This window comes from Mauremys mutica, chromosome 1 (assembly GCF_020497125.1).
Source record: "Mauremys mutica isolate MM-2020 ecotype Southern chromosome 1, ASM2049712v1, whole genome shotgun sequence".
In the NCBI taxonomy this organism is placed as follows: Eukaryota; Metazoa; Chordata; order Testudines; family Geoemydidae; genus Mauremys; species Mauremys mutica.
The window spans coordinates 2036690-2046360 of NC_059072.1; positions in this window are offsets into that span (position 1 = coordinate 2036690).

The following is a 9671-nucleotide window of genomic DNA, read 5'->3' on the forward strand; positions in this document are numbered from 1 at the left end:
GTGGCCTCACCAGTGCCGAATAGAGGGGAATAATCACGTCCTTCGATCTGCTGGCAATGATCCTACTAATGCAGCCCAATATTCTGTTGGCCTTCTTGGCAACGAGGGCACACTGCTGACTCATATCCAGCTTCTCGTCCACTGTAATCCCCAAGTCCTTTTCTGCAGAATTGCTGCTTAGCCAGTCGTTCCCCAGCCTTTAGCAGTGCATGGGATTTTTCCGTCCTCAATGCAGGACTCTGCACTTGTCCTTGTTGAATGTCATCAGATTTCTTTTGGCCTAATCCTCCAATTTGTCTAGGTCACTCCTAACATGATCCCTATTCTCCAGTGTATCTATCTCTCCCCCCAGTTTAATGTCATCTGCGAACTTGCTGAGGGTGCAATTCATCCCATCATCCAGATCATTAATAAAGATGTTGAACAAAACTGGTCCCAGGACCGACCCTTGGGGCACTCTACTTGAAACCGGCTGCCAACTAGACATGGAGCCATTGATCACTACCCGTTGAGCCCGACAATCTAGCCAGTTTTCTAGCCACCTTACAGTCCATTCATCCAATCCAGACTTTTTTAACTTGCTGGCAAGAATACTGTGGGAGATCGTATCAAAGCTTTGCTAAAGTCAAGCTATATCACATCCACTCCTTATCCATAGAGCCAGTTATCTCATCATAGAAGACAATCAGGTTAGTCAGGCATGACTTGCCCTTGGTGAATCCATGCTGACTGTTTCTGATCACTTTCCCCTCCTTTAAGTAGTTCAGAATTGATTCCTTGAGGACTTGCTCCATGATTTTTCCAGGGACTGAGGTGAGGCTGACCAGTCTGTAGTTCACAGGATTCTCCTTCTTCCCTTTTTTAAAGATGGGCACTATATTTGCCTTTTTCCAGTCATCTGGGACCTCCCCTGATCGCCATGAGTTTTCAAAGATAATGGCCAATGGCTCTGCAATCACATCAGCCAATTCCCTCAGCACCCTCGAATGCATTAAATCTGGACCCATGGACCTATCAGTGATGGATTTATGTTTCCTTCCAGGTCACTGTCATAAACATACAGCTCAGGGGAGCATAAAATCCCTCCTTTACCCTGTAAAGGGTTAAGAAGCTCAGATAACTGGGTTGGCACCTGACCAAAAGGATCAGTAAGGGGAGAAGATACTTTCAAATCCGTGGGGGAAGGTTTTTGTTTGGGCTGTTGGTCTCTCGGGAGACAAAGAGAGAGACCAAGCAAGTAATCCAGCTCCTACTGAATGATACAGTGCAGAAATAGTAAGTAATAGCAAGGAAATGCATTAGAGTATCTTTTGTTTTAGCTTGTGATTTTTCCCTGTGCTAAGAGGGAGGTTTATCCCTGTTTTTGTAACTTTAAAGTTTTGCCCAGAGGGGAATCCTCTGTTTTTTAAATCTGACTGCCCTGTAAAATTACCTTCCAGCCTCATTTTACAGAGGGGCTTCTTTTATTTTTTCTTTATAATAAAGTTCTGTTTTTAAAAACCTAGTTGTTTTTTAGTGTCCTAAAAACCCAAGGGGCTGGTCGGTGCTCACTTTGGTTACTCTCAGGCCTCCCCAGGAAAGGGGGTGAAAGGGTTTAGGAGGATATTTTGGGGAAACAGGAACTCCAAGTGGTCCTTTTCCTGAATCTTTGTCTAACTCACTTGGTGGTGGCAGCAGTACCGTCCAAGGTCAAGGAAGGATTTGTGCCTTGGGGAAGTTTTTAACCTAAGCTGCTAGAAATAAGCTTAGGGGGTCTTTCATGTGAGGGGTCACATCTGTACCCTAGAGTTTAGAGTGGGGAGGGAACCCTGACAGTCACTGATAACAATGTTAACTAGTGTAGGGCCGAGAACTGATCCCTGCAGGACCCCACTGGAAACAAACCCGCCCCATGGTTGGAATGTTCCACTGGGGACACCCAGAGCTGTGGGCCCCCGTGTTACCCCACGGCCGCAGCAAGGGTGAGCTTAGCTGGAGATTAGCCTGTTTGTCAGCTCCCTGCCACTGCAGCCTGCTCCGCCGAGGGGGTTCCTCCCACCTCTCCTATCCTTCCTGCCCTGCCGTGGCTACTCCCACACCCCTCCCACCCTCCATGCTCCACTGAGCAGGCTCCCCCACCCCCCTATCCTTCGTGCCCTGCTGTGGGGGCTCCCTCACCTCTTCTGCCTCCCTGATCTGCCGTGGGGGCTCCCACACCCCTCCAGCCCTCCCTGTTTTGATGTGGGGGCTGCTTAAACCCTCCTATCCTCCCTGCTCTTCCATGGGGCTCCTCCCACCCCTCCTGCCCTGCCATGGTGGCTTCCCAACACCTCCTGCCCTCTCTGCTCTATCGAGGGGGCTCCCTCACCCCTCCCTGCCTCCCTGCTCTGCAATGAGGCTCCTCCCACCCCTCCTGCCCTCCCTTCCCTACCATGTTCATCCCCCACCCCTCCTATCTTCCCTTCTCTGTTGTGGGGCTCTCCCACACCTCCTGCCCTCCCTGATCTGCCGTGGAAGCTCCCCCACCCCTTCTGCCCTCTCTGCTCCACCAAGGTAGGCATTGGAAGGGCTTGTGCAACACCCTGGGGGTGGGGGGGGACAAGGGGAGATGCCAGGTAGCACCTTGCAGGGGATCATTTGTCAGGAGTCACAAATGGGGGAGACACCCAGTTCAGTGCCAGCCAGGAAGGGTGGGGCCCTGGGCACCGCTCCCTGGGACAGGACACTCAGCTCTGGTCCATATGGGGGGTAGGGCAGGGGGCAGGGCTGTGGGTGGTGGAGAGCTGGTTAGACACTGTCCCAGGGCCCAGGCAGCTCACACAGGGCAAGTCCAGCCACCAGGCCCCGTCCCAGGGCTTGGCTGCCACCGAGTGCCCAGCACCCAGCACAGAGGGGAGAAGGGACTGGACGGGGCAGGGACTCACCTACCTGTCTGTCTGTCTGTCTAGGTGGCTGGTCCAGAGCACTGGGTATTGGAGTTCAGCCTGTGCCAGGCTATGATTCCCCGGGGGGTTTATAGCCCAGCAGGGGGGAGGGCCCATGGGGGGGGAAGGAGGAGAGTGAATTTGGAAATGACCCCAGATGTGACAGTTCAAACCCAGTGACGACACAGATAAGAGATGGCAATCTACCCCCGCTACTGCTCAGCTTCCTGCTGCCCCCTGAGATGGGGTGAGCATTATTGCTGCTGAGTCACAGCCTGGCACTGGGAAGGGGGCGCTGGGGCAGGCGCTGAGGCAGATGGATAGGCCCAGAGGGTACATGTGTTCCCCAGGGTTTTCAGAACACAAAGCAGTGGTAACTTAACTGTTTCTCTCCAGACGGTGCCAGGAATAATAACTGGGAACACAGCAATTCCATCTGAGAAATTATTGTTACAAGCAAGCGTGCACTTCTCTAAAACTACAGACTTTTTTTTTTGTAAATCTTGCTTCATGCAAAAAGAACAGGTGCATATCACGGTTATTCTGCTCCAAGGCCGCCTCTCTTTATCCTCTTCATCCTCTGAAGATGTCTGTCAAAAACAAAATAAAACATTTTCAATTCTTTGTTGCAATCATTTAAAAATAAAAAAGGCCTACAGTCTGTTCATGCTACCTCAATCGTACCCTCATCTGATTCTGAATCGTCATCATCATCCCCGGCTGACGCATCATCGAGTCCCATGGCACCTTCCTGTTATTAAACACAAACATATGGCCTTGTTTAACCTCCCCTTATATATGTTTATATTTATATTTCTTTCAAGATTTTCTAAGTAGCTTTTACTTCAGCATGTTCTTTTGTTTCTACAGTTGACAATCGCTCGCTGCACACCCAGTCTGTGTCATTTGTTTCTGAAACACTATCCATCCATCATTGTTTCAGCAACCTATTATTAAGCAAAACCATGTAGGAACGTTTAACCAGTGGCTCACATAGATATATTTCTTTTCTTTCAAATAATTTAAGCTGCTTTTACCTCCTCATGCACTTCTGGTTTTGCCGCGTCTTTCCATGACTCAGGGTCTATCGGTTGGTTCTCGACATCACTATCCTCCGACGGTCCCTTGGTTGCCATGTCCTCGTATACAGGCTCTTCTTCCATTCCTACCTATAACAAACAAAAACATTTAACCATCAATATTTATAAAACATTTGTAATTTTTCATTAATTTATTATAATAAGGGTCTTACCTCTGCCTTCGAGTCAGCTTTCTCCAAATCCGACAACAAATTTTTTCGCACTTTATCCTTTTTCTCTTTTTCAAATGGCCGTGGCTCCATAAAGTCTTCCTCTTTCTTTGGTTCAATTTCAGGATGAAATACGGGGTTCCGCAATGGTCCTGCCTCATTAGCAAAATAAGCCTAAAGAGGCCTTCTCTTCTGAACACGTACTGGTGCACCATGGGGCAATTCCGGCTCCCTGGCTGCTGTAGGTGTCTTGTACATGGACATGTCTTTGTGTCTAGGCTCCCAGTTTTAAAGCCCCGCTCGCAAAAATACGTGTTTTTATACACATGGCCAAATGCTCATTGGCTAGAGTTTTTCAAATAACCCACCACACAATAGTTCATTTCTAAAAGGCTCTTCTTTAAAATCTTGGGACTACAGGATTGGTTTAACAAGTGCATTCTGTGACCTAGCTGTAAAACAGCCTCTGATTGATCCACCGAAAGGAGGGGCTAGCCACCCAGGACAGTTATCATTTCACTACTGACAGTCGCTGGGGTAGGATGTTTCGCTCTGCACGTGTTCAGTAACACAGACTCTATTATTGCTTCCCCCCCTTTCTATTCTTGAATAACCTGCCTTTACCATCCTCTCTCCTTACTCAGTCACATCCAAATAACCTTTCTTTTCTTTTTTTCTCTAAACCTTACCCAAGCTTTCTTTAAACTTCTCTCACTCTATTATTTCAACCTTATTCCCACAATGTATCCAAACACAAACACACACAGCACTTCCCCTCGTCAAACGCACACACAAAAATGTTTTCAAAATGGTCGATAGCACCAAACTTGGGCGCCAATGGAAACAGGTTGGGAAGGCAGGATATAAGCCCTAAATGGGGCATGGAAACCTGTCAAAAATGCCTGGTGATGAATGCTATCGAGCCGTATACTACTCCTGGGCAACAAGTGGGAGGAAACTGATCCTCATGCAGCTGAAGCTGGCTGCTCCCGGTCTCTGCTCTGGGCAGCACAGCAGGACCTGCAAGAGAGCCCGGATGGGGGGGTGCAGCAGCGATGCTCCAGTCCCTGCCTGGGCTTGGCTTCTGGGAACAAGGGCTGAGCATGCTGGAGGAGGGGGGGCTGCGGCTCGCTTGGGACCTGTCTCTGGAAGCTTGGATTGGATGGGGGGTGGCTCACCACTGCAGCACTTCCCCCCCACCACCACTCCTAACCTTTCTGTCCCTACACACACGCTTTGCATTTCCTGTGTTAAAATGCAGATTGTTTGATTGCATTTTATTGTCCAAGCGGCTCAATTCACTCTGTACCCCTTCCCTGTCCTGTCCTCTTCTCATTTGCTTCTATCTCTGGATTTATAAGCCTGGTAGAAAAGGTTCCTTTCCTACACCCTTCTGCTTCTGTGGTTATTTAAAACCGCAACTAAACATAAAGGCAGACGCGAACAGTGGCCTCGCCCTGCACAACAGCAGCTGGCCAAGCCTAAGGCAAAGGCCCAGCCATACTGGGCTGTGTTGGGCCGCAGAGAGAGTCAGAGGAACCTGGTTACCCCAGAGAGCAGCAGCCTGCCCAGAGGCAAAGAGCCGGCACTTTGTTATCTCAGCTCATTGTAGGCTGGGTAAGTTGCTCACTCAGGGCTGGGTCCTAACGCACCAGAACTGTTAGATTACAAAGGAAATTGCAATTGTGGCAGCAACAGTCACCTCCTAATGGGACAATAAAATGGTGACACCCGTAACGGTCTGTGCAGGAGAGCTCTGTGCCTGGCCCTTTGCTCCGTATTCCTGGCAGAGTGGGGTGGGTGCTGAGCAGGACGGGGAGAGGCTGGATCCCCGCTGGATGTTCTAGAGGAGATGTGGGGGGCAGGATCTGGTGCCTCTCACAAATCTGTGGGTGCTGCCTGAGAGGGGTGGCTGAAGCCATCTCAGTGCAATCCCCCTGCCCCATCTGGGAGGTGGGACAGCAGGACCCTCTGGTCAGTCATACCTGGTGCTGGGGAGCAATATGAGTATGGCCGGCTGGCCCTGGAACCTGGCCAGGAAGAGATCGGCCCTCAGAGCTCCCAGTGCCATGTGGCAGGTCCTGGCCTGTCTGGAGAATTCAATCAGCTCCCAACCTCTGGAGGCCTTGGGCTGTTCCCATCACTAACCAGGGCACCTCGGTCTCCTCAGCAATTCCCAGAGGGGCTGTTCTGGGAATCGATCCTTTGGCATTCCAAGCAATGAGGTTCAGTGACATTTGCTTAGGGTTAAGCAAAGTAAAACCTGGCAAGAATTGCAGCTTGTCACAGCTTCACATGTGAGAGGGGGCCCAGACTGGCATGCCAGATTGTGACGAACTGGGACTGTTCTTAATGTGGTCTTTGAAGGCTGAGTGGGGAGTGTTGGCCTGGGAGGACGATCTGCATTGGGGGATGGGAGACTGGCCTTGAGGAAAGATACCTGAGCATGTAACATGAGAACCCAGGAAGGGGTTAGAGGCCAGGTGACACCTCTGCCCCGGAAGCTGAACAAAGGCTGGGAGAGGAGACGCTGGGGGAGAGAGGGAGTTTTGGAGGAGATGGCTGGGGAATGGAGGGAAGCACAGACGGGGGCTCTGATCCCCCAGTGGGGCTGTGGTGCCCCTGGGTCCCCAAGATGGACCTAATTGGGGAGGATCCTGTTGTCTGTGCCTGCAAGACCTGTCTTGGACTGTGTTCCTGTCGTCTAAATAAACCTTCTGCTTTACTGGCTGGTGAATAGCAGGAAGGCGGGGGTGTAGGGCCTTGTATCCCCCCACAATCCATGACACAGATGGCTCAGCAGTACCCCAGTTCCAGGCTGCACCCAGAGGAGCCCATCAGGGTATCACAGCGAGCACGGTGAAATGCATAGCTTGTTGTTCTGAGTGAGATTTGCATTTCATACACCTGTGAAGAGATTTTCAGCGACATTTCAGTGTGGTGGCTGAGAACAGTCAAAGAGGTGACCAGCTTGTTATTTTCTCTTTGCTTAGTTCGGGAAAAGGAAGTAGGGTAAGAAAAGCAGCAAGATGAGGGAAGGCTGTGAAGAGCTAAGAAAGAAAACAAAGCAAGTTAGCTGTTGCCACCAGCTAATCAAACAACATGCACAAACCTCTTAGGACACAAAAATCCAAATCCTGTTCTTTAAAAAGGTAAATTTCATTACAAACAAAAAGGAAGAAAATACATCTGGAACTTAGGCTTTTGCTAGATTTTAAAAAAGCAATTCCAAAAATGTAAGCACCCAAACTAGCTTTCTTAGGGATTCAGCTTAAAAGTTACAAGTAAACAAAAGCATCTGGGGTTAGCACAGAGGAGATCCACAAGCCAAAATAAAGAAATAAACCTGATTGTGTCTAACTAAACATTCCCTATGCAAATAATTCCTTCTAGGTATGGAAAATAACTTCATATTATTGACTATTATATAGCCCCAAGTCTTTCCAGTACCTCCTACCCCCTAAAAATCTCTTGCTGGTACTGCATACTGGAGAGTACCACTCTACTTGCACTACTGGCTCTTAAGCAAAGTAAGCTGTCATGGGATAAGAGGGAAGGTCCTCTCATGGACCAGTAACTGGAAACAAAGGGTAGGAATAAATGGTCAGTTTTCAGACTGGAGAGAGGTAAAAAATGGTGTCCTCCAAGGGTCTGCTCTGGGACCAGTGCTGTTCAACATATTCATAAACGATGTGGAAAAGGGGGTGAATAGTGAGACGGCAAACTTTGCAGACGATACAGTTGTAAGCAGGGTCTGGATGAGCTCTCTGCTGACATCTAGAGACAAACTGGGGGAAAGATTTCAGACAGACTGTATTTGCACTAGGGCTGTCAATTAACCGCAGTTAACTCACGCGATTAACTGAAAAAAATTAATCATGATTAATCACAGTTTTAATCACACTGTTAAACAATAGAATCCCAATTGGCATTTTTTAAATATTTGGGATGTTTTTCTACATTTTCACATATATTGTATTCTGTGTTGTAATTGAAATCAAAGTGTATATTATTTTTATTACAAATATTTGCACTGTAAAAATGGTAAACAAAAGAAATAGTATTTTTCAATTCACCTCATACAAGTACCGTATACTTGTATGAGGTGAACTGAAAGTGCAATCTCTTCATCGTGAAAGCGCAACTCACAAATGTAGATTGTTTTTGTTACATAATTGCACTCAAAAACAAAACAATGTAAAACTTTAGAGCCTTCAAGTCCACTCAATTCTACTTCTTCAGCCAATCGCTAAGACAAACACGTTTGTTTACATTTACAGGATATAATGCTGCCCTCTTCTTATTTACAATGTCACCAGAAAGTGAAAACAGGCATTCCCATGGCACTTTTGTAGCTGGCATTGCAAGGTATTTACGTGCCAGATATGCTAAGCATTCATATGCCCCTTCATGCTTCGGCCACCATTCCAGGGGACAGGCTTCCATGCTGATGACGCTCGCTAAAAAAAAATGTGTTAATTAAATTTGTGACTGAACTCCTTGGGGGAGAATTGTATGTCCCCTGCTCTGTTTTACCTGCATTCTGCCATATATGTCATGTTATAGCAGTCTCGGATGGTGACCCAGCACATGTTGTTCATTTTAAGAACACTTTCACTGCAGATTTCATAAAACACAAAGAAGGTACCTGTGACGGTACCCCGCATAAGGCTTTATGGAATATGCTTATGAATGTCTATATGACATAACTAGAATATGTTTTATGCTATATATGCCATGTAACATCTCTCTGTAAAGGTTATGATCTGCTGCATCTATTCATCCTGTTTGTGTGCATGGATCACTTCTGTACTTGAAGTTAGGAATATTGGCTGTGTACTGGCTTGATTTTAACTAGCCTAGCAGAGCATTTGGGCAGTTTCTTGAGAAAAGTGCAAATTAAGTGCCCAGTCAAAAACCACTTAAACCAACAATGAACTTGAAGATGCCAATCCACATCTGAGCCTTCCCAGGAATGTGGCTTGGCTGGTAAAAACTGAGTCATGCATGGACATGTGACTTGCCCATGTAACTCTAAAACTCCATCTTGGAGCTGGACTTTGCATAGGAGAGAGGAGGGGGTCTCCACCCGCAAGACAAAGTCTATTTAAACCCCTGGGAGACCCTTCCATTTGGTCTTCGGCTGGCTAAAAGGATAGTCTCTCCTCCACCCCCACCCCAAGGATACCTGAAAGAGACTGGAACAAAGGACAGTAACGACAGGGGTGTGAGTGATTGCTGGACCCAGACTAGCAGGAGGAAGCTTACTGGAACTGGTGAGGTTTTATTTGTATTCAGTTTCTTAGACATAGACTTGCGTGTTCTATTTTATTTTACTTGATAATTCACTTTGTTCTGTCTATTACTACTTGGAACCACTTAAATCCTCCTTTCTGTATTTAATAAAATCACTTTTTACTTATTAATTAACTCAGAGAACATATTAATACCTGAGAGCCAAACAGCTGTGCATATCTCTCTATCAGTGTTACAGAGGGTGAACAATTTATGAGTTTACC